The sequence below is a fragment of the Vespula pensylvanica genome, chromosome 22, assembly GCF_014466175.1.
Source record: "Vespula pensylvanica isolate Volc-1 chromosome 22, ASM1446617v1, whole genome shotgun sequence".
Taxonomy (NCBI): Eukaryota; Metazoa; Arthropoda; class Insecta; order Hymenoptera; family Vespidae; genus Vespula; species Vespula pensylvanica.
Genome location: NC_057706.1, coordinates 3,714,135 through 3,740,166, shown reverse-complemented (window position 1 = coordinate 3,740,166; position 26,032 = coordinate 3,714,135). Strand labels below are relative to the sequence as shown.

The 26,032-nt window shown below is 31.1% G+C and overlaps 1 long non-coding RNA gene across 1 annotated transcript in view; it reads right to left on the bottom strand.

Annotated features, from left to right (window-relative positions):
• Nucleotides 1–448: 448 nt before the first annotated feature.
• The window catches only part of LOC122636502, a 107,413-nt gene continuing 81,829 nt past the window's right edge, over nucleotides 449–26,032 (bottom strand). The window contains exon 6 of the long non-coding RNA XR_006328959.1: nucleotides 449–1,000. This is a non-coding gene — a long non-coding RNA (uncharacterized LOC122636502). The remainder of the gene's footprint in view (nucleotides 1,001–26,032) is intronic.

Here is a 26,032-nt window from a genome sequence, read left to right as displayed (position 1 = left end):
GATATTCGGCTGAAAATCATGAACCGAATGTTTTATTTTAGTACTTTCGCTATCGAAGATGTAATCAAATTCTTTAGGTGAATACGGGCGACATAGTTCTACGTCGTTTCAAAATTGGCGCTTCTATTCCTAGCTATAAGGCTTGCATATCACACTAGTTTAATTTTCACATTTCATTCATCTAACGTGAATAGTAAATAAACAAGTAAACAACAATATCCAAACAGTAATATTGCTAAATATAATTAACCTCTTGTCGAGCCTTTTCGTGTTGGCTAAACGTTTGAAGTTATGACAATCGTACACGTTTTATGGCATGTAAGGTACAATTAGTTTAATTTTGCAAGTTGTTTGATAAATAATTACGAATGATTCATCAGTAAAAAAGAAACATTTATTATCTTGAAGTAAATAATAAATTAATAACATTTTATTACAATTTCTGAATAATTCTTTATTTTAAATTATTAACGTTTGGACAAAGTTTATAGAAAATTAATAATCTTCGATCGTATGGTATCTTTCGATAAGCACATTGGTATTTGTAATGTAATTTTGTGTCTTTTGCACTCACTTTTTTTTTTATTTTTTATTTTTATTTTTATCGAATCAATTTTATAGGCTCTTGATGGCTTTGATTTTGATGGTGTTGGGTCAATATACTTGGGAAAATAATCCAAACGTTTCGCGTGCGATCTCTGTGGTAAATCTCCGATTAATAATCGTCCTCGTCCTTTATATTCTGGTAACGGTACATTTTTCAGTAATGATTGGCCATATCAATTCTATAATCAGCGTAATTCTGTTTTTTTCTATTATTTATTTTGTCGAACAAACTATGTGAATTAAAAAGTGCAATATCAAATACATAAAAGAAAACTTCTTAATATGATTTCGTATATTTTCCAATTATTCCTTTGTTGTATTCAATGACACGTTTTAGTTTCGAAATACGATTGAATTGACTTTTGTTTAATCACTTCTGCTGTGTTCTCGTGTTCTGTAAAAATAATATAAACTTTAAAAATAATATAAACTCTAAAATAAATTTCGTTTATCTTTCCATTTTAATGCCAATATCCCAAAACTTCTCATTCTATATTCTCCCTTTCTTAATTTTGCTTTAACAAAATCATTTGATATATTTTTTCTTTTCAAACGTATTGTCCCAACATTAGCTTTACTGTTATGTAAAATTATAAATAATTTTGGTAAAAAGTACAAATTGTCTTAGTATAATGTTATTTACAAAATGCAAAAATCTAGTAATTTGTAGAAATCTTATAAATGATATCGTTTCTTTAAATATTAGCGTTTTTATAACGGCCTTCTTAGATCAATTCATTTGAATTTTCATTTGAAAATTTTTTACCTAAACTATTATCATACATAATTCAAAATATATCTTCATTTCATTACAATCTATAGGAAATCAAGTTTCGTCGATTTTTCATCTTTTATTTTTATTGTTTATTATTTGATCTTCATACCGATTCATCTCCATTACAATATTTTTTCCAGAACATATTATTCAATATTATATTAAAAATGTCTCATTCTTTTTTATTTATACTTAACTGATATAAAAATGCTGCTTTTATGCCAGGAGTCTGCATACAATTCCTGATTTTCGATTTATTAATTTTTTTTTCTAAATTCATTATATTGATATCATCGATATCATCTTCAACAACCAGTCATTTACAATGTTTTTGTATAGTAAATAAACTACCACTACTATCACTATTACTGTTAAAAATATTTATCAAATCATTATTTGCGATATTAACATAACTCTCACTATCCTCATCAATGTTAGATATGAAGACATTTTTGAAGGGGTACTTTTCTAATATGTTTAAGAAAATATATTTCAATATGTGAATGCGGCCAAGAATAACACGTAACTAAGACAAGAAAATTAATGAGTTTTACCCAACTGAGACAAAAAGATATCGGGATAATTAAAACAACAAATTTAACCCATATTGCTTATGTTAAGATCAGTCTTCAAACCACAAGCCTGACACATTGTTTACGTTTGACCTGATCGGCTTATCACGGTTCTTACCCATAACACTCATGTTTAATCCGATTTTCTTACTATAAGTCTAACACAACATTATAAGTGAAGGAATTAATATAGTAGTATCGTCAAATGAACGTAATTATACTTGTACAGTAAGAAATTCATCATTCATTACCCCTTTTTTAGAAAAGTTGGCAATATTTTCATTTAAAATTTGTTTAGATTAAAATTTAGTCATCACAAAAAGATTCTTTTTATAAAAGAAGAAGATAATTTTATGAGTGAAGTTTATGTGGATGTGTTTTTTGATTATGAATTAGAGTCGAATAATGATAGTGAGACGGACAATGATGTTTCAGTAAGTTTTAAACGAAGAAATGCTAGAATAAGAAGAAGCAGTAAAGACTCTGATAGCTTTACTGATACCTAAGATGAATTTTATACTAGTATATTGACAAGACATGATCCAGAAAGAAAATTAAAAGCTTTGTTGAAAACGTAGAAGTTAAAGTATTTCCTCACAACCATATTAATGCAATAGCAGCATTATTTATTGATGATGAAATTCTCGAACATATTATAATAGGAACGAATCTACAAACGTGGGTTTTTCTTCCGGGCGAAGCGAGTTTATGCTCCAAGTGAACGCCAAGTCAGTCATCAAATTGGATAGCCTCATGGTAGTCTATAACTTCAGCATGACTATTGTACTTCAGCTTACAACGGAAAGGTGCTTAGAAGTGGATCATCTCTTCTGTAGAAGAACCCGAAAGATAACTTTAATTCTTGAGGATCTTGCGGTTCGAACCACAGATATTGAAATATGAAAGATCTTTCAGGAAAGCGAATAAAATGTTATCAATGGATATCCTACAGCTGGAGTTCTAAGACATGAAAAAGTTGAGAGAAACCCGCTTGGTGAGGATCTCAGTTGTCAGGATAACTACGAAGAGCGATGACACTATTTTGAATAGATATAGTGGTGTTCTGAGAGAACTAGGAACAGATAGACTGTTTTTAGGAACCAATATTTTGACATATAACGGTGAGCATTTATCCGTCTATGAAATCATAGCTTGCGAACGTTCCGGAATATTTAGATATTCTAAAAGAGAGCTTACTAATCTATATATTTGTAAATGAATTATGCATTCTTGTAATTAAAGTTTGTTTTATATTCATAAGCGGAGTTATATGTAACAATATATACATTATATATGTGGGATGAATGGTTCTAGCATTAACTGTGTGTATATGTGCATAAGATAAGTCGATCGACAGTTGAACAAGAATATGATCTGCTTTTGTAAGGTGCATTTGTTTATAAAAGGAAGATAGAGGGCTGAGGATAGAGGGCTAGGAATGAGAATGAGATAGAAGTGCAGCGTAAGTGAGATAAATAATAAATAGGATAAAGTAACGCTTAGGATAAAGAACGATCAAAAGTCCTGAATACGTGTGCACGAATGGGAGTGAGAATAAAAAAGACGACAAAGAAAACGTAAAAGAAAGGAAAACGGGGTGCAATCTTGAGTAAATCAAGTAAAGAATAAAAAGGACAAAAAGCGATCTTAAGTAAACCGACTTGAGAGTAAAGAGTAAAAAAGAAAGAGTTACACCATTATAATATCTTAATTAATACCATTAATCATAAGAGTAAAGAGTAAATGATTCAAGTTTCGCTAGCTTATATCTTCCAGGTATAGTTTATCCTTATATTATCCAGAAAATATCTTACATTTATGTATGATATAAGTCAGATAATTCTGTTAAAAATCAACAAGAAAATAAATAATATTAGGTTGATATACATGTGTTATGCTCTGTGGCGTAATTCAAAAATAATCAGCTTTTGATCAAAAAAAGCCTTTATCTGGAATTTACCTTAAGGAACGTGAATTCGAAAACGAGCGATTAAATAAAGCGACATAAGGTGATAGGATGATATAGAAAAATATTTTATAGATTAATAGCTTGAGAGAAGAATGTAGACATAGCATTACAATAAAAATTTCAAGTTGTTTATCTTTACCCTAGAAATGGCATACAGGAGTAGCTTCTCGTTTCAATGAGTTAGTCAGACAACATTCAGAAGTAATTGTGAGCCAATATAGAACGTTCAATTAACTGATCGAAGACTCATATTTATTAGTGTCTTTATAAAATGCAGAATACAAACTTATTAACTAATTATCTATCTTACAAGATGCAGAATATGTACTTATTATTTAGTTACTGAATTTTACAGAATGCAGAATACTGAATTATTACATGATTACTGATTTTACAGACTGTAGAATAAGGACTTATTGCTTAATTGTTGGCTTCACTGTATGCAGAATTAACACTGAATACAGAAGTAAAAACTAATCACTTATTAGATATAATCACTTGGTCGATATTTGTCATTCTGTAAAAGCAATTGCTGATTATCTAGACTTTTTCTTTGATTGATTTCTTCTGACTTCCCCTTTCCACATGCACTTAGCTCATCTACAAATCATTTACGAAACTTGCTGAGAATGAAAGCTTTGCTTCCTATCGGATGATAATTTTGCCATTACAATTCTGATTAGTCCATATTTTTAACAAAAATCTATTGTAGCAAAAGATGACATTTATTTGGCTCAAAGATTTAAAGAATTTATAAAAGTGCATGTTTATAAGAAAAGAAATTACAGGTCTAAACTGTTCGAAATGATAGTTGTACATATGAGGGCCTAAGAGTCTAAAAATTATAAAGAGTTAATAATGGCGTGAAAGGATATCATTTAAAAATGCTAAAAAGCATCAGCTTACTTCCTGTTTTAAGTGTTAATATAATTTGTAACGTGATGTAAGTCTAAAATTAAAATAAATATAGAAAAAAATAATTGTTACGGTATTAATCTACATTGCGGTATTCATCTACATTACAAAAATATCCTGATCCTAAAATTAAAATATATATATATATAAAAAAAAAAAATTAGTATAGCAATTATTATTTTTAAAGACAAATAGTGGTTGTAATTTGTAAGAATGTTATTCTTATGTAGCAGTAGTAGTATCACAATTTAAAGACTCTATTAGATAAAACGAAATAACTCAGGCTGCAAATAAGCGTTAAAAAAACTAAATAATGGAAATTTGGTCGTTTATGATAAAATTTTGGAGTGGGTCGATAAATTTAAGTATTTAGAATCGATTCTAAATCTAATTAATGAAATAAGAGAAGAGCTTAAGAAAAAAGTTAATTTGGGAATTAATTTGGGAATTAATTAATTAATATTTACAGAATAATTATTTTTCTGGTAGTCCTTTATGGAGGCATAGCGTGGTCACTTTTTAATCAGATTGTAGAACCTTTGCCATGAATTAACCATATGATACATAAATTTATAATTAAATAGCGGGACAGAGAGACATAGATCGATAATATAAAATAGGAGGTGATATCATAGATAAATAAACTGAAAAAAAACGAGGCCATAGATAGAGTATTAGAATAAAGATTCCAAGTTGCTGATTTTTTCTACAAGTATTGGAGTATGCAAGAGTAGCTTCTCGTTCAAAAGGAATTGTGAAAAAATATAAATCAAAAGAAATTGACTGTTCAATTGATTGTAAACTCGCTGATTTTTAGATGTAGTTCCATAAATTTATTAGCATCTTTATAAAATGCAGGACACGGAATTATTAATTGATTATGGATCTTACAAAATGTAGAATATAAACTTATTATTATTACTTAGTTACCGTTTTCATAGATTGCAAAGTACTGAATTATTACTTGGTTACTAATTTTACAAATTACCAAATAGAAACGGAACCAGCTAGAAATGGATTTATTACCGGCTTTACCAAATACAGAATATTTAATAGCTAATTAGTGATTGGTTTTATTAAAATTGTTTTTACAGGACGATAAAAACTGACTAACTTTTTAGATTTTTCTGACTGATTCCTTCTAATTTCCCCCTCAGATATGAAACTTGCTTAGATTTGCTTCCTATTCGATAATGATATTACTCCTACGATTTTGATTAGTCCATAATTTAACAAAATGTCTATTATATCATGAAACGAGATTTAACTCACGTCAAAATTCGAAAAATTTGTCGAAGTGCACTTTTATAAGGAAAAATATCAGAGATCCAAACTGTTTGTCTCCAGAAGTGATAGGTGAGCGCATGAGTGGTCTAAAGGTCTGAAAATTATAAATTATTGACAAACTGCAATAGGATAGCGAGAATTTAATTTGGAAATACTAAGAGGCACCAATTTACTTTCTATTCTAAATGGATCCTTCTTAGGTTATGCATTTCTAATCTTTAACGATAGAAATATTGATCATGAATGAAGAAAAATGCCTGCACGCAGGTCATAATAAAATCGTTATTTAGATTTGTGTACTACTGTTTCCCAGAATAGGCAATTTTGAGTGAATTTTGATTTTCAATTTTAAAAGCATTTTATTAGTATATGTGGTACTTAAATAGAATATATGATATATATATATATATATATATATATATATATATATATATATATATAATAGATATTATGATATATGTATACGTAGAATTAACACTATCTGATATTTGTGTATATGTAATGTTTATATTTTCTTTGAATTATAACTATGATATAGTATTACAGTCATAATATATTTATATAATATAATATATTTAGACATTTAAACTATTTTTCATTATTAAACTCTGATAGCCTAGTTAACAAGTTTACTTTGTCTATCGTTCGTTTGTCTATTCGTTCAATTCGTCTATTCGCTCTAAGAATTCTTATAGTGGATTTAGTATATTTACGTTTTCTCGTATGCAATAATAGATGAACTTTTTTGATATAGAAGCCGCACCGCAATTCGATATTATTCTTCTTGGTTTCAAAAAACATACAACTGTTCTTTTAATCTATTAACAACCTTAATTGCGTTTGTACTTTCTACACAAAGCATACAATCACACAAATTTGGTGAATGTATCAATCGTTGTAAAAATGTATTCGTAGTTCTTCTTTGCAGAAGGTCGCTTTGTAGAGGTCACAAATGATCTATATGATAAGTTTCTGAAAACAATTGTCTTTTTTTTAAGACGTATAAATAATTCTCCTATTTGCCCTGTTTTTTTTTCGACTAATATACAAGAAATACAGTTTTTTATCACTTTCTCGATTTTCAGTCTTGGCATCCAATATTTAAACAATAAAGGTTTAATTTTCGCTACAGAAAAATGATCTTTATTATATGTTGCTTTAATAGTCTATATTTACATTGTTTTAGGAATAACTAATAGAATGTCTTCTCTATGATTTTTGAACAATACATCATTTCTATATATAACTATCAAAACGCCCTTTTTTTACTGCGTCAAATATTATTTTCACATCACTATCTTTCTATTGCGTTATGATGAATTATTGAAGAAGATATCGAATATGATAATATCGAGGAAATTGCAATTCAGTGCGCTAAATGAAACGAATTTTGTCTGGAACAGCTGCGGGCATCAACTGGCAACTACATGATACTATAAATCCGTCTAATGTATTTTCTTTATTCGTTGATAACGAATTAATAAATCTGCTTGTAGAAGAAGTAAACGGACATTAACTAATTCGAATAAAATAGAAGTTCTTGAAATTGATTTTGTGGATGAATTTTGTAAGACTATAAGCAATTATTGATCAAAAAACTTATTGTAGAATTTTGATTTGCTCGCGTTTACCATCGTGCTAGAAATCATGCCACAAAATAGATTTCAAATACTTCTCGACAGAACAACTTCCATTTTACTAATAACACTACTATTACTCTTGGTAATTTTGGCAAAGTATATCCACTGTTCAATATATTACAAAAAAAAAAGATCAGGAAATATTTACACCAAAAGAAAATATCTTCGTTGACGAAACATTAATTTCATGGAGTGGAAGATTAATATTCAAGCAACATATTCTGAAAAAAAAAAACACACAAATATGAAACAAAATTATTTAAATTATATTTTCCTGAAGGATATACATGATCAATGGGGATCTATAATACAAAGTCAGTTAGTGATATCACAGAAACTGGACTGACATATAATATATGTCTGCAACTTGCAGGAAGGCTTTCCAGATAAAGGATATATTGATAATTTTTATATTAGCTATAAATGAGCTATATCCTATCTAAACCAAAAGACGCATATAGTTGGAATAAACAATTATAGTTAGAATTACAAATTACAATTACAAATAGTAAAAAGTCTATCCCAAAAGATATTTCTAAGCATAAGTTAATAATAGAAGAGATAATTTCCGAAGAGGATGATAATGGTATCAAAGTGCTGAAATGGAAGAATTCTTAGGATGCGAGAATTATATTTATGAAGCACGTTTCATCACGTATAAAAAATAGACCTAACAGCATCTTTTATTAGCCGACAAGTATCCGGAAAATTAAAATCAGTAGCAGCTTTCGCATACAATAGAAGAAAGTCTGGAATAGATCGCTCGGATTAATTAATATCGTATGCAACCACAATCAGAAGAAAAGGGATAAAAATGTACCAAAAACATGGTATACAACTTTTCTTCGAAATTATGATGATAAATACTTTTATAATTTACAAGCTAGCAACAGAAAAGAACATAAAAATAAGATAATTCATAGAATTATTAGCTCAAGAGTTATTACATATTCCTACAAACATAACACAACCTTTTTTTGCATCTAAATAGCACAATATTGCACTTACTGCAATATTAGAAAAAATGCTTTTAAAGTAAGCATTAGACGTGGATGTGAATTGTATTATAGAAACCAGATTACTCCGATCAGTTTATACATGGAATGTTTTCAAATCGTATATTTAAAATAATTCTTTAAACAAAAACCAAACATTTGTATTTCTATATTATTAATATAATAATTTATCAGTTCTATTATATCATTTTAAATTCAAGTCCATCAAACTTCGTCATAATTAATCAATATAACTATCATCTACATACGAATGATGGTAGCCTATTCATAATTTCCTAAATCAGGGGACGCAGCAGTCAATTTGTTAAAGCAAATCCTCTTTCACTCTGCGATGGCTGCTGTTTATGCTTTTTATTTAGCTACTTCTATTTGCTTTTGATGAAAAGTATTATTCTAAATTCGCTATTTCTGGTAACTTTCTTTCCCCATAAACTCATGTTCTTAAATGCTGCGAGCAGTTCTATCCTCAACGAAAGCATACTACCAGTGCTCGTCTCTCAGAATTAGATCAGACATTCCATCGACAATTTATTCGATGATCCTGTCCATTTCGATTGCGAATCGCATTTTTACTTTCTCCTAAACATAATTGCAGAATGTTTTATCTTTTATCCAACTATGCTCCTCGAATTTTCTACGCAACATCATTTTGTTGGAACGATAATGAAACATGCTTTTATATTCTAAAAATAAGGCCTCTACCGACACTTCCAGTAATTCTGATGTAAAATAAAACCACTCTAGCATTCTTCCCCGTAGTCTCATTCCGATTAGTATTTTTCAATATTCATCATCCAATCTATGGGTTCGCTTTAGCATTTGCTTGTCCAAGTTACATTATCACCTGATAGTAGTCAGCTACTATGATTATCTCTCATGTTTTTAAATGCTCGATCTCTTCTCTGAGAGCATTTAACTATTCTTCTATCATTCGTCTGTCGTGATAAAGATGTTCAGAATCATGATCCTCTGTTGGAAAAGCGCCTCACTCTCTTCCGCTTCCTTCGTCCTGCTTTTTTTTCCAGTTGGCATTCTTTCTCTCCACGTATCTGACGGATCTGGTTCGTTAAAACGAACTATCAACTTATTGGTAGTTCCCATGTATAACGATCCTAATAATTTCAATTTCTTTTTTAGTTCAACTACTGTTAAATTACTCGTAAGTTTTGTATTTAATATATATCAGTTACTCTCAATGTCACTCGCGATACGTCTCGTGGAATGCTTCCCAATGTAACCAGCCTTATTCCGAACGAATCCTGAAAAGTACAGTATTTAAGGCCAGAATATTTGGATAACAATCCTGTCTATACATTCGTTCGACACTTGATGCTTGAAAAAGTAAAATTTAACTGAACTGCTTTGCTTTTTCCGCACTCATGACCAGTGTTTCATATCAGTAATGATCTTTTTTCTCTTTCGCTTGCTTATTATCGCTTTCTTTCATTCATGTATATATTATTTTAGGTCGCGACCTATAAACTGACGTTTATTCGTAGAATTACGCCGAAATTATCTATTTTCGATACTTAGACAGATACGAACATTTTTCTAACAACACGTCTCCTGACTATTAAATCATACGCAATCATGACGTTTCCTTCCAACAAAACAATAGAATATTATAAAATACCTACGCATTCTACAATTTTTATGAAATCCTATTGTTTTTTTTTCATCGAGATAGATGAATCTTGTGTTCAAGGACAGATCCTTCTCATTAATATTTGGGCTAATAAAGATATATAAGAGAACAGATCCTTCTCATAAATTCACATATTTGGCCTAACAAAGATATTAACAATTTCCTAATGGTGATACAATACCCTCAAAAATCTTAAATGATAACAAATATTAAATGGCATATCACTATTAAAAGTCTTTTAATTTTCTTTGGAATTTTACTATTTTTTAAATTTCAGTTAATAGTTCTCAAGAAAAAAGTTTTTTGAACTTTCAGATGCAATAGAATGCAAATTCATTATTGAAAACACCTATTATTTTATTAAATGTTCAAAATATGCAATAACAAAGTCTGAGATCAATGTTATGTCGAATATTCTACAGTACATTCGGTCTTATTTAAAAGCATTCTTCAACTTCAAATATTATACAATATTACAAGATCAAAAGCTTGTTAAAATTAGTTAATATTTATTTGCTATTGGAGCGATTGAAATCAATTGCAGGTATAACGAATCTATAAATTTGATGTCAATTGACAGAATAGTTTGATAAGTTTGATAGAATAAATTTATAGTTGGTTTGAAGCAAAATTTATAGTTGGCTTTCATGATTTTTTATTTTAAACTGCGAAAATTGTTTCCAGTATTGTAAAAAAAGTCAAAATTGTTACATTCTATTTCAAGAAGAACGATTACGTTGAAGCTGTAATCTAAATATTTAATGAGATGTTAAAAAAAAACCTATTTACCATAAGTATGTATGTATCTGAGAAAAAATTGTATCTGAAATAAAATAGGGTAAGTGCAAAACCTGAAATACTACTCAGAATGGATAAATATAAATAAAGAGAAAAAATTACAGCATTTAGATATGTTGAGATCGATCATACTATTAAAGAATTCAAAATCAAAATCCAGGTATATTACGTAAAAATGTTTCTAGTATTTTAAAAACTTCTTGGTTCTATCCGAATAATACGCACCTTGTGCAAGAGTTCGACAAAGATAACATATATTGAAGAAATGAGTGAACGTATCATGAATAATCTAAACTTACTGTTTATCTGACGAATGTTCTGTTCTCTTAACAGATTGAATAATCGACATAACTACCGCTATTGTTTAGATTATAATTTTTAAATATTCAGAGAAGAACGTTCCCTGAATAATGGAGAAAAATCCTGTATAATGAAATTTGTAGAGTACTATTTTGGATACCAAAATTATTGGCACGTTCTTTTTATCAAACAATTTGACTAAAAAATCATACTTTGATTTACTTGAGAATTATATTTATCCAATTTTCGTAGAAATCATTGAAAATGATGAAAATGTACCGGGTGAAGTATTTTATCAACAAGATGGAGCTCTTGTGCAAAATTGGATTGGTAAAGAAGTGTTATCTATACTTTTATATATCCATTATCTCATATATCCATATCTATATCTTTAGATTTCTTCTATACAAACATTTAAAATCCATAATATGTGCTACTTAACAGGATTCAATTGAACTTTCGATGAATGCTCTCAGATTTCATCAAATATACTGCAGAATGTTTGACGTAGCTCTAAACTAAGATATTACTCCATATAGTTAACGGTACCCCTTTTAAACTTTTATTTGAATAAAATAAGAAGTTTTTTACAAAAGTGAATTTTTCATTCTATTGTACCTGAAAAAGTTCAAAACACACCATGATAAAGAAAATTAAAAGACCTTTAGTAACACTATGCAACTTGTTCCTTATCGTCATTTAAAATTTTTGAAATTATCTTCCTCTATTTCCAGAAGATTACCTCAAAATAGGTGAATTCATAGCAAAGACTTGTTCTTTTTAAAAGCAAAATTGACTTTCCTGGCTTTAAAAAAAAAAATCAGAGACTCTTAAAATTGGACAACATATTTCTAAAATATATGGGTATCTCAGTTGCTGAAAACCATCTAAATATTTTTTATGTTTTTAATGATATGAAAAATGTTTATATTTTCATTGGTTTCAAAGATGATATATCATCGAAAAATAGATTTTTTCGAGTGAATCAATATTTTTTATTCGGTAAAAATATGTTTTTTCTCATTCTATCTTGCAGAAGAAACATAATTTAACATTTAATCTTCAAAGAATCTTGAACAACAAAAATGTGATAAAATTATAAGACAATGTTAGGATAGTATACGAACGTACTATTTATATTATAAATCTTCAAAGTGATGTCCATCTACAACGATACAGCCGGCAATATATTTATCAATAGATATAAATAAGGTTTGTTCGCTAGTTAACTGCGAAAACATCATTCATGTATTGGTAAATGTCTCACAATGGCTTATTATTCGAAGTAAGAAAGGATTGAATTAATTTACATTTATCGTATGTTAAAATAATTAGAAAGTTTAGACAAATCAATAGTGTTGTAAACAAAAACAGTAAAAAATATCTAGAACTGTTATACACGAGACAAATGTAAGAAATGTAATTGACCAAAATGCACGTGTATACGTTATTTAGTATACGTTAGTAATTGGAATGAGAAATTAACACTAGTAATACTAATAGATCAACTATATCACGTACACTGAAGTTACAGGAATTTCAATTATTTCACCTATCGTTTCATCAAGAATTTCACAGCAATAATTTTGAAAATCGTGACTCTTATTGTTGATGGACTTTATAACATTTGAAACCGATGAAATGTTCTTTAAGAAAGTTCCACTTACGAATCTTTCACTAATCATAGTCAGGCGAATCTTAAAAATACGCACTACTGTATATTGTATTATTGATTTGTCTCTGTTCTTTAGTTTGGTCATAGAAAGATATATATTTGTTTGATTTTTTAAAGGGAATGTATATTGTTTGATTTTATTATCTCGTTATTTGACTCTATCGTGTCCGTCATAAAAGTTGCTCTTATATAAGTGTTTAAGTTAGTTAATCCTTTCGCTCTTAACGCCGGATATATCCAACATACACGAAGAAATCGACACAAGAGTACACCGGATATATTCGGTATACACGATGTGACCCACAGAGACGTACGCCAATTAAAGGCAGCAATATTTGCGACTTAGTTTTTGAATAGCAGCGCCTTTTATAACCACCGCACAAATTATTTGACGAAAGAAATGAACCATACAATTCGAATAACATTTATTCTACCATTATTTTTTTCATTACTATTAAGTGCCATAAAGGAATAGACAATTATAGAGCAAAACATATCATATTGAATTAAATTATTAATCACTAAAACTAAACATTATTCTTTCATTATCTTCAATTATTAATCAAACTTTTTATACCTATTCAATAAGTTTATATCTTTTATGTAGAAATCACGAGCATATTGTTTTAAAGAAAAGTCTATTTTCTTCTGAGATAAACTGTCTACGCGCAATGTGCACACTTTCGTCACGAGGCTCAAAAAAGGGTTAATAACCGATACTTCTCTCCTTCTATTTTAACCTGGAAATCGAGGCTGGGTTACATCTCTTATTTCTCGAATTGACATGATAATATTGACATTAATATATAACCATGATTCTGAAATTGAAGACTTTTGCATCTCTCCCTCTCTTTAGTTGAGAATATGAATCTAACGAATAGGGACACTAATTTGAAATGCAATAAGAAGTGGAAAGAAGGCGATAAGAGTTGGATACAAATGTGAGATAATGAAAGCCAAAAGAAGCAGGAGGTAAGTAATCCTGGTGCTGCTTTTGGTAACTCGTAGCGCAGAGTGCGAACTGAGCTAACATTCGGAACTAGAACATGGAATAACTGAAGCATAACGGAAGCTAGATTAATAAATTAATAAGTTAGCTCCTGGAATCACACATTAGCGTACGGTAGTATAGTAAGAAATGCTCCATCTGTATCCACTTATCCTTTTTTTTTCCAACAGCCTTCAATCTTCTAAATGTCTAGCTAATCCAATTAATGTTCTTCTATCTCTTGTAGATAAATGATCACAATAGCTTTAGTATGATCTATAAAGAAAAAAGATAAATTTGTTTATTTCGTCTATTTGTTTATTTATTTTGTTCTTGCAGATATTGGAAAGAATACACGAAGCAGCAAATAATATGGTATAAACCAATGTTATTTGTTGTGCTCTCTGTCCCTCTTACTTGCTTGGGAGATCCCTTGCAATGTAGTCATGACAATACGTTAAAATATAATGATATTTCATGGGAATGCTTTTACAAACGTAGTAACTTAAAATAATAAGTGGAGATATTACAGTTTGGATAAACCAGACAGCTCCAAGAATTGTACATATTGTACATATTAGAAATCAATAAAATGTAGCACTGAAAAAGGACCCATATGTGCACATCTTAATTTTTGATCCCTCAAACATCCAATTTCATCCACTATCATCCAATGCTAATCATAGGATTCAGTTCATCCTTTGCACTCGAGAGGTGATTCTTGCTCACCATTTACTTTTGTATCAACTATCGGTTTGACGCGATACATCGAGCGACGGTAATCGCGTACTTGCGTTTGATTTCTTTGAAACTCGAAATGTTGTACAATATATAATTTTTTGAAGTGTAAAATATACCTTCATATAGCGATAAGATTTTCTTATCTTACCTTTCTCCAAAATCATGCATCAAGTTGTATCTCTTTGCATCAGTTTGAGCTTGGCAATCGTGGCAATAAGAATATTATTTTTAAATTTGTTGAAATAAATTTGTTTAAATAAGCATGAAATATGATAAAAACATCAGTTCAAGTGAAGATAAGTTTGATTTTTTGTTGCTGAACGATGAAATTATATTTATATACGCAGAGCTTAACGATACAAAAACAAAAACGGTGATAACGATAATGATGAAGTAAGAATTGTACAAAAGCGAAAAATCAGAATAATAGACCGTAACAGTGAAAACGATGGTGCTACTGCAGAAAACGTACAATCGGATAGTTCTGAATATATAAGAATCCGAATAATATAGTTTATAACCAAAGAAACTTGCAGAACCGCAAGTATCTTCAAACGTAAAAGAACAAATAAATTTTTTTAAGTTATCTTTTATAAATGAACTAGTGAATGAAATTTGATGTGAACAATGAAGTTACTGAAATCAATAATTACGCCGAAAAAATATTAGGTACTAACATACTATCATTGTACTCAATATAGTGAACTCGGCGCAGTATCACTATTGAAGAAATATGGTCATTTATTGGCGTAATAATAAATATGAGAACTAATATTGCAAATATACAAGAGTATAGTAACAACAAATAATATCAATCATATTCCATTCTATCCAAACACGTTCACGAGAAACAGGTTCAACCGAATTTTCTGAATGATTCATCTAAAAACACTTCCGGCACAATATATACATTGAAGAACACGTTTGCAGCTTGTAAATTGCTTTCTGGATTATATCAATTCAAAATTCTTGAACTATTTTACACCGAGAAAACAAATTTGTGTGGATAAGTCAACTCTTATATTTAAAGGTTGGATATCATTCATTATTTATAATCCAAAGAAATCAACCAAATGGGTCTATACGTTAAAAGATTCAAAAACGGGCTATATTTATGGCATTATGGATATTTGTACTCTATTATGTATATATTTGTACTCTATCATGGAGCATTCACGACTGAAAAATTGATAAGACCTTCCTATCAATTCTAATAACAAGAATACTATTGCATCTTTGCATAATGTTAGAGAAAATTCCTGGTGTTCAGGGACGTCATATGTTCACAGACAGATATTATGTAAATTATACCTTGGTGAAAGAATTACGGAAACTGTTCCCGAATATGTCATTTAACTGGAACAATCCTAACAAATTGGAAGAATTTGCCAAATCTTAAAAAAAAAGGAGAGATAGAGAGAGAGAGAGAGAGAGAGAGAGAGAGAGAGAGAGAGAGAGAGAGAGAGAGAGAGAGAGAGAGAGAGAGAGAGAGAGAGAGAGAGAGAGAGAGAGAGAGAGAGAGAGAGAGAGAGAGAGAGAAAGAGAGAGAGAGAGAGAGAGAGAGAGAGAGAAAAGAAAAAAAAAAGAAAAAAAATGTAATAAATCTACAATAGCATACCGAAAAGGCAATACTTTAGTTTTAGCATGGAAAGATAAGGAAGTCGTGATAAACCTAACCAATTGGTATAATACAAGTTTGACTCCTGTAAAAAGAATTTTATGAAGTGGTGTTGAAATTAATATGAAAAAATTCAATAAACTACATAATATATATGTGTAGTGGTGTTGATCGCGCCGATCAATATGCTTTAACATACTGTTTTTTAATTATTTGTGCTGGAAAGAGATGTCTTGTCTAATAATTTTGTCATGTTGTATGTGTTGTACACATCGATAGCAATTGTCACAGAAATAAAAAAGACGTTCGTGGCACGTCGACTGTAATTATTGTTGCAGTATAAAAACAAGGAAGATATATATTTAATGTCCACAAAATATAAAAAAATTGAGATGATGGAAGTGGAAAAAAAGAGATGGAAAAATAATATGTAATAATATAAATGGCTTTGTTACAAAGCCCGTCGTTTCGGAATATAATGATTGCATAGGTGAGATGGATTTACAAAATCGTTATTTATCTTCTTTTTCAATAATGAGAAAATATGTAAAAAATTATAAAGAAAAATATTATTTTATTTAGCAGATATAACATTTTTTGATGCTTATGTTTTATTTTGCAAGAAAATATATGTAGTGAAAAGTAAAAAATATTCATTTTCGATGTTTCCGTCAGATGTGGTAGAATTCTTGATTATAAAAACATGAAAGAATATCTGTTCGTAACACACTGCATCGTTCCCAAACAAAGCAATAAGAACATTTTCCAAGGAATATTCCCCCATAAATACTAAAAAGATCCACAAAGAAGATTATGCAAGAATATATGCAAAATAGAAAAAATAGAAAAACTTGTGCAAGAAATACCTCGTAGAACTACATATTTCAGACTGTTTTGAAATATATCATACTGTACAAGATTATTAATAAAAAATAATTAGTATTTATATCTGTGTAAAATTCTTTATATAAGACTCTACAGAGTTTTCTATTTTCAAGTGACGCCTCATAGAGAGCTGCAGTGTAGCGTTCTGGCACGCGCATCTGTGAAATAATTGCCAGCGCAAATGATTAAGGAAATCCTTGAAATGATGGTTATTTTCAAAAACTATCTTTTTGGGACCTAAAAACATATGTAATCAATCCATATATTCTGTATAAAACAATAAAAAAGCAGAGAAATGAATGGCCGTTTAATCATTTGCGATACGTGAAAATCTTAGTTGATCAATTGAAGGGAGATTTCACCAAATTTGTTCACCGAATTTCCACTTGAATATGTCATTTTAACAGGAAATAGGAATAGATTGCAGAATCTGCTTTCGACGAAATGACTCCGACAAAAGATACCAGACAACATATTACTGCAAGACGTGCCCCGACAACCCGGGATGCATCTTGGCAATTACTATATAAAACATTATACTAAACAACAGTACAGAGACTAATATATAAGAAATTTTCTTCTTTAAGATGTAAAGATACATAAAATAGTAAAATATCAAACTTTTATACATTAATTTGTACTCATTCTAATCATTCTAAGTTAGAGGTAAGGAATTTATTAAACATGCCGCGAAACATTTTAAGTTGCTGATACGCCTGAGTGAAGAATGTAAAGGGTAGTTAGTACTTTCATGTCCGTTGATACCACATTGATGGAATATGTAAATCGATACTTAAGTACCAGTGATAGCACATTAGTATCATATGCATACAGATACTTGATTGCCGGTTGCAATACATTGGTGTCATGTAGAAGCCGACAGTCAATTGTTAAAAGTATTTCATAGTGTCACATAAAATTTCGGTTTATAATTTTAGTAATTATGTAAAAATATATCCCAATCATGATTCATAAAAAAGAGAATATTTTTAAAAATTATTATGCTTATACGCTCTCTGATCTTTCTGATGAATCTAATAATTCGTACATAGAAGAAACAAGTGATACAGATTCTATAGATTAAATATTATTTCTTGATTGCGAAGAAATCAAGGGACCATGCCTTTATCGAGTGATTTTGAAGAAACTGAGGAAGAAATAGAATTGAATTTGATAAAATGTGATCCATCTTTGAATAATGATGGTTTTATAGGCTCTCCGAGACCTATTATGCTCTCTACAAATATAAATAAGATAAACAAATTTCCAGATCTGTTTATTGGAAACGATTTATTTGAATTTATTGCCATGGAAACAAACAGATACTACAGACAAAATTATGGTAGAAATAAATCTCATAAAAAAAAAAAAATGCGAAAAGGTTCGATGTAACTGTAGTAGAACTTAAAAAATGGTTTACATTAGTAATTATTATGGGACTTGTAAAAAAAATGAATGGACGATTACTGGTCCACAAACCCAATGATAAAAATTCCAATTTTTTCCAGGACTATGAGCCATAATAGACCCAGATAAATATTAACATTTATTCATTTCTCCAATAATACTAACCCTCTGCACTTGAGGATTTTTTCGCTTGGGCGAACTAGCAACTCGAGAAGATTTTGGTTATATTAAACAAGTGTTTTACAGGTATTTTCAAATGATTAATACTCGAATAAAAGTATACAAATAACAAAAATTTCTATATTTGCAAAATAAAATCTGTTAATTATTATACTCTGTAATTGTTTTTTATATAATATTTTACAAAACAATCCCCGAGATCCTTAGTTTGTAAGGGGACGTATCAAAATAATTTGAAGTTTCACGTATATAGCCAGGCTACTTTGATCAAAGCAGACCTTGCAATCTCTTTTTATCTTCTAAGAATGAAGCTTTTCATTTAGTCGGGGTTCATTGATGCTTAACGTCGACGCACGATCACGAGACTGGCGATAGGTTTCTCTCAATTCCTGAATAAGCATTTTTAGATAACGCAAATGAGTAAATGATCTTTCCTTTCTTTTCTTTTTCTCAAGTTTATATAAGTGTATGTATAAATTAAACAAACAAATTGCCAAGCCTCAAAAAAAAGTTTACGTCACTATTTTAAGGATTTTTGAAGAAAACAATATTTCAAAGCATATTGATTTGCGTGATCAACGCCACTCATATATTTTATATAATTTACTATAATATTAGGTTTCTTAATGTTGACCTCCACATCACTTCATAAAATCCTTTTTACGAAAGTCATTCCTATGTTATTGCTAGTGGTTAAACAAATGACGGTCCTTTTATCTTTCCACGCTAAAAGTAGAGTGTTAGTTTTTCAATGAGCTACCTTGGATTGTATTAAGAATTTTGGTTTTTTTATTTCGTTTGACAATTCCGTTCTATTCGTTAGGTCAAATTATATTTGAGTTTGACTAACTCTCTCCAAAATATAACTTGTATAATATCTATCCGTAAATATATGGTGTCCCTGAGCACCATGAATTTTGTCTAACATCATTTTAAAGGTGTATCGGAATTATCATGGAAACTGGTACATCAGGTCCCACTAATTGCTCTATTGTGAGAGATCCATAATAAGGTAGAATACCACAAATGTAGCCAGTATTCGAATCAGCTAGAGTATAAACTCTGATATCCCATTTGGTTGATTTTTTTGAATTATATGTAATAAATGAAATTCGACCATTAAATTTGATAATCCAAGAATTTAGAATTGATGTAATCCAAAAAGCAACTTACTCGTTGCAAACCTGTTCTCGGATTAGTATTATCTGGGGAAATAATTTTTAAGTGAAGCATCCAGAATATCTGACTGAACTTATCTCTCGTAAATGTTTCTGTATAAAAAGGAATGTAACTGACATTATTCCTCGATCGATACTCTTGCAAATTGGCCAACTGCATAATACTAATATCTATTATAATAGTAATAAATGCCCAGAATCCTTCGTTGGTTACATCACGCCAACTTCGCCATATCGAATTCGACGATAGCGTCTTCCCTTCCAATTTCTTTTTCGCATAATTATTCGTTCCAGAAACTATTTCTTTAACGAATCTATTGATAAAAAACAGCTTTAAAAAAATCGATTGGTTCTTTTATATTGGAAGTTATTTTTAGTCCTGCAGATTTTTCGCCGAATATAAATTGTACTCTTGGTGTCATTTCTTCGGAATCTCCACACCGTATCCATTGTGAACTGTCTGCATCTTCTATAGTTTCACTATTGGTTTTACTGTCTATAATTCTGATTTTTCGGCTTCTCACATCTCTTATTTCGTCACTATCTTGGCCACTGGATTCGTTTATTTCATTAACAATTGCTCCGTGTATGAAGGTAATGTAGTCGAAAAATCGAATTTACCTTTACTTGAACTGAATTGATCGCTACCCATATTTATAAGGCTCGATAACTTTGAAAATAAAGTTTTCTTTGCTATAACTATAAAGTTCAGACTAACTCGACTAAGAACCCAAGTCGAGCTGCATTCACGAGAAAAATTGAGATAAAAATATCTTATTGCCATTGTAAGAAATAAACTATCCGGAAAGAAAGACATAGAGCTCAAGAACTTATCTACAAACAGATACTGTTCTTATTTCTTGGAGGCCGACAAAAAGTAACTGCTGCTTAGTCGTCATCAGAATTCCCGTATAAAACACCAGGGCACCGTAGGAACGCCTCTCGAGTTGTCGCATGATATGCCAGAGCGTCGTAGAAGCGCCTCTTGTATAGTATAAAACTCGCAATAGACTTAATTTTGAAAAAAATCTCAGTGTGTGGAACAATAAAGCTTAATCGAGGACTGCCATATTATGTACATATTTCTCAATAGAGATATTCCAAATATGTCTTAACAAAAGACGAAGAAGTAATAATTATACAATAAGGAGATTGAAACAAAGTAGCTAAAGAAATAGCCTAGTGGAGGTTTCCTCAAATGTATATGCATTTTGGAATGATCGATGAAAGTCTCTTTCTGGTTCTTCTGACTTTCTCAAAGCAGTCGATGACACCAATTAAAACTTGTGTGGTAAAGTCAGACCTTCAACTGGCAACCATGTAATCCATTATTCAATGTTACCCGCGAAAAGTAATTAAAGATATTCCTGATACGCATCGTCGATAGCTATCTCACCAACAGAAAATTGGTCTTTCTTAGTCAAACAGGCCACATCCAGAGTTATACTACAAGGTTGGCAACTAAGTCATTGCGGATTTTGTCAATAGGTAATAATGTCATTAGCACATTCTTTTGTTTTGCTAACGTGTTCAAAGCATTTAACCTATTTTGTTTTCTTGTTGTTTGGACTTTCATCTTTAATTTAGTAAAAAAATTGTATCGATTAGTTATTTAGTTTTGTTTTTATCCCAATTTAACAATAGAACAAGATGCGCATTTCATATTTTCTTGTATTATTTCCGAAAAGACAAGAACGCATCGCAAGCATACAAGAAGTTATGTGCCGTATATGGGAATGAAGCTTTGAAAGAAAGACAGTGTTAAAATTGGTTTGCCAAATTTCGTTCTAGTGATTTTTCACTGAAAAATGCACAACGATCTGACCGTCCAGTTGAAGTTGATGAGACTTATATCAAGGCCATTATCGATTCAGATCGTCATACCACAACACATGTTTGCAGAGGAGCTCAATGTATCTCATAGATGCATTCAAAAAAAATTAAAACAGCTTGGATATGTCAAGAAACTCGATTTATGGGTCCCCCATCAGCTTAAGGAAATTCATTCGATGCAACTCATTAGCATCTGCGATTCGCTTCTGAAACGCAACGAAATTGATCCATTTCTGAAACGGCTGATTACTGGCCACGAAAAGTGGATAGTTTATAACAACCTTAATCGGAGAAGATCGTGCGTGATGCAAGATAAACCAGCCCAGATGACACCAAAAGCTGAGACCAAAAAATGACACCAAAAAAAAAAGATTATGCTGTCAGTTTGGTGGAATTATAAAGAAATTCCGCACTTCGAACTTTTACCAAGAAACCAAACGATTAATTTAAACGTGTACGTTCAACAACTCGCCAAACTGAACGAAACAGTTCAAGAAAAGCGGCCAGAATTGGAAAATCGTAAGGACGTTGTTCTCCAGCATGATAATGCAAAGCCCCACACATCTTTGGTCATTCGCCAAAAATTATTGGAACTAGGTTGGGATGTGATGCCACATTCATCATATAGCCCTGAACTTGCTATTTATTTCGTTCCATGCAGAACTCGTTAAATGGTAAAATTTTTAATGACGCCGATAATATAAAATCACATTTAATTCAATTTTTGCTAGTAAAAATCAGAAGTTTTCTGAACATTGAATTATGACACTGCCTGAAAGATAGCAAAGTCATCCACGAAAACGGGCAATACCTAATTGAATAAAATTATATTTTTAAGCAAAAATGTTGAATTTTCCTTCTTATTTAAAATATGCAATCACTTAGTTGTTTATGTCGCATTAGGAACAATTCTATTAGAGTACAGATCTGAATGGTCTCAGCATCATCGTAAGGACCGTTAATAGTATTGAAGATACAGTAGATCTAATGACGATGAATGTAGGATTTTGTAGTGGGTTCGTGTGGATCCGATAAAATTCTTGAAAGGTGAGTTGCTCTGTAAAAAAGAATTAATCTACAAAATACTTGTTCGAGGATAGAATTTGGGACAGAGCGAGTATGAGCCACACTCCGAAAACTCACCAGCCTCGGGAAGATCGGATTCAGTAACCATAGAGCAGTCAACCGAACTAGAACTAATAGATTAAATTCAAAACTAAATCCAAAAATATACCCGAAGAAGATGACAAACTAATTCATGGAGTATTTATATTTGTTTCAGAAGTTAACTAACCACCACTGGGAATTCGGACACCCAGCCGGAGCTCTTCAGGTATCGCCTCAGTGACTGTTATCATCTCGCGATAAGAAGTCTGTTGCAGGTTCCGAAGAAGCCACTATCAAAATCAACACCACGGAAGAAAGAAAACGAAATAGTACAACATAATGTGGAGATCAAAACGATTCATTTTCTACGTTCAGCGTCGTCAGACGGAAGCGGCGGAAAGCGTCACTATCGTCATCATCTTTATCAGAGAATTTCTCAATAGAAAAAGAGAAAATTCATGACAGTGCAAACTTCTAAAAAGTTCTATGAGTAATATAAGAATATTAAATCTTCGCGGCTTGCCATCAGAAGTATTGAACATTTTCAAACCATAAAAGACGGAAGGTGGCAATTGTATAATCTAAAAGGCGGATAAATTCACCGTGCGGTACTTAAGATCATGGACTACTACGGGAAGTTGACGAAGCGAAGAAGATCTCTCCAACACTCCCGGTAATATTGTACTGCGTGCTTGTGCCATCAAGCTGGCGGAAACCAGTCCTATGCGCACTGGATAGGACAACGCAATTTTTTTTTGGGATTGCGAAGTCATTGCGTTTCTTCGGCTGTATGAGCAAAAAACGTGTACGAACGTACGACCCGAGCAACATCGATCCCTCTTAACATACCACTTTTGTGATCAACCCAGACTGACTACGCCAATATACTGGCAAAAAGAATTCGGGAGAAGGAACCGAAGAACAAGCCGGGAGAAACAGTGAACATTACCGGTGACCAACCAACAATGAACGGCTGCAAAAAGCCATCACCCTCGATGAGTTGCTGCAAATTAGGAGGAAAATTTTCGTGGTCAACAAAGCGCTGGGTTCAAATAACATCCCAGAAAGAATCGTCTAGGATTTTGGGAATCATTGCACCATGATGGACCCGTTGCTTCACGACACGTCTGTTGGACACAACACGATGGAAGACGGTAAAACTTGTTCTACTCAAGATCGACCTTTATTTGATAACCATGGAATTCGATATACAACGGCATACGCGATAGGCAGTAGCCAATACTTCTGATACACATCGTTGACAAGTATTTTACCAACAGAATTTTTTCAAGTGAGAAAGCCACATACGGAAATGAACACTGTTTCACAGAGATTCGTCTTGAACACCATCCCATGGATCACCCTATACAATCTTCCTTACCAAGCAACCCCCTCGTATTCTGTTACACAGAAGATATAATCCTCCTTGCACTGAGGGAAACCATCGAAGCCGCAATCCCCATAACGAAGGAAGAAGATGACGCCAGACCGATTGGTGTCAAGGCACTTGGATTGTGGACAGCGATCGAGAAGACACAGGCAATAATCATGTAATATATCTTCCACAATATCCGGTGGAGACAAGATGAAACGAGTATCCAACAGGAAGTGAAGCCTAATCGAAGCAAGACTCATCAATGCGGCATTAAGCTAAACAAGGTTGGAGGCCTTGGCAGCAATAGTGTGGTTATACCTCCTGAGCGAAGCCCTGAATTTAGATCCAAGAAACATGTTTGAGTACAACTTTCGCGTTGGGACAAACCTTGAGAAGAGATAAACTACTGTATTGATTCGATGAGAATTCACTTAGACAATCTGACCCCGCATAACACGATGCCTTCGGCCACTATATAAGAATGTAATACGAGTCAGAACGAATATCCATAATAGATTCAAATGAGGCAATCAGTCCGTTAAGAACTGCCAATTATTCATCCATGTATGTTACGGTATATTGTTCTTAAAGTTTTAGACCCAGTAAATGTAATGGATTGGTAAGAAAATAATTTCGGTTCTGACAAATAGATAGCATTATATTTGTTTTGAAGATCTTCTGTCAATACTATGATTTCTTCCTTTTGACATTCGATAGATGTCACTTTTAGTTTAGAAGCAAATTGTATGACTTTTACTTGCAACTGTTAGTTTAAACTCAATTTTTATATGGACTGTAAAAACGAACAATTTCGACATATTTTACTTTTCTATTTCCGCAAAGAAAAGAAAGCTGTTGAGACTCCCAAAGAAAGACGTGAAGTTTATGATATTGATTGCTTAATAGAATACACGTGTCAGGATTGCTTTTAAAAATTCCGTTTCAGAAATTTTTCATTCAAGATAACCAACGTTCTAGTTAACATACTAAAGTTGACCAAATCAAAGTCGGGAATAAAGGAAGCAATTTTAGAACAATTAGAACAGTAAAAACAAAAAAGAATTAAATTTTTTGATATAATATTTGACAATATGTTTTGGAAAAATATTAGTACGTAGGATAAACATTACGTAATGAAAATAAAAAGAAGAACGAAGTTTGAATCCCTATGGATTATAATAAAATAAAAGTATACTTTGCGTTATATGGCAGTTAAAAAGGCAAAAATTGAAATGATCTAAAAGAGCTGTTATAGAATCGTCAATATTCAGGAAAACTATGCCATTGAAAAAATTTCTACAAATATTAGATTTTTACATTTTGTAAACAATGACATATAGTTGACAATATTGATAAATTAGGTAAAATAAAACTTGTGACAAATTTTTTTCAACAAAAATTTAAAGTATGTTCAATGGAAAAGGACATCGCCATCGATGAATTGCTAATGAAATTTAAGGAACGCATCTTACGAACAATTTAATTTTTCGGAAAGGGTGAAATTCGAGATAAAATGTTATAA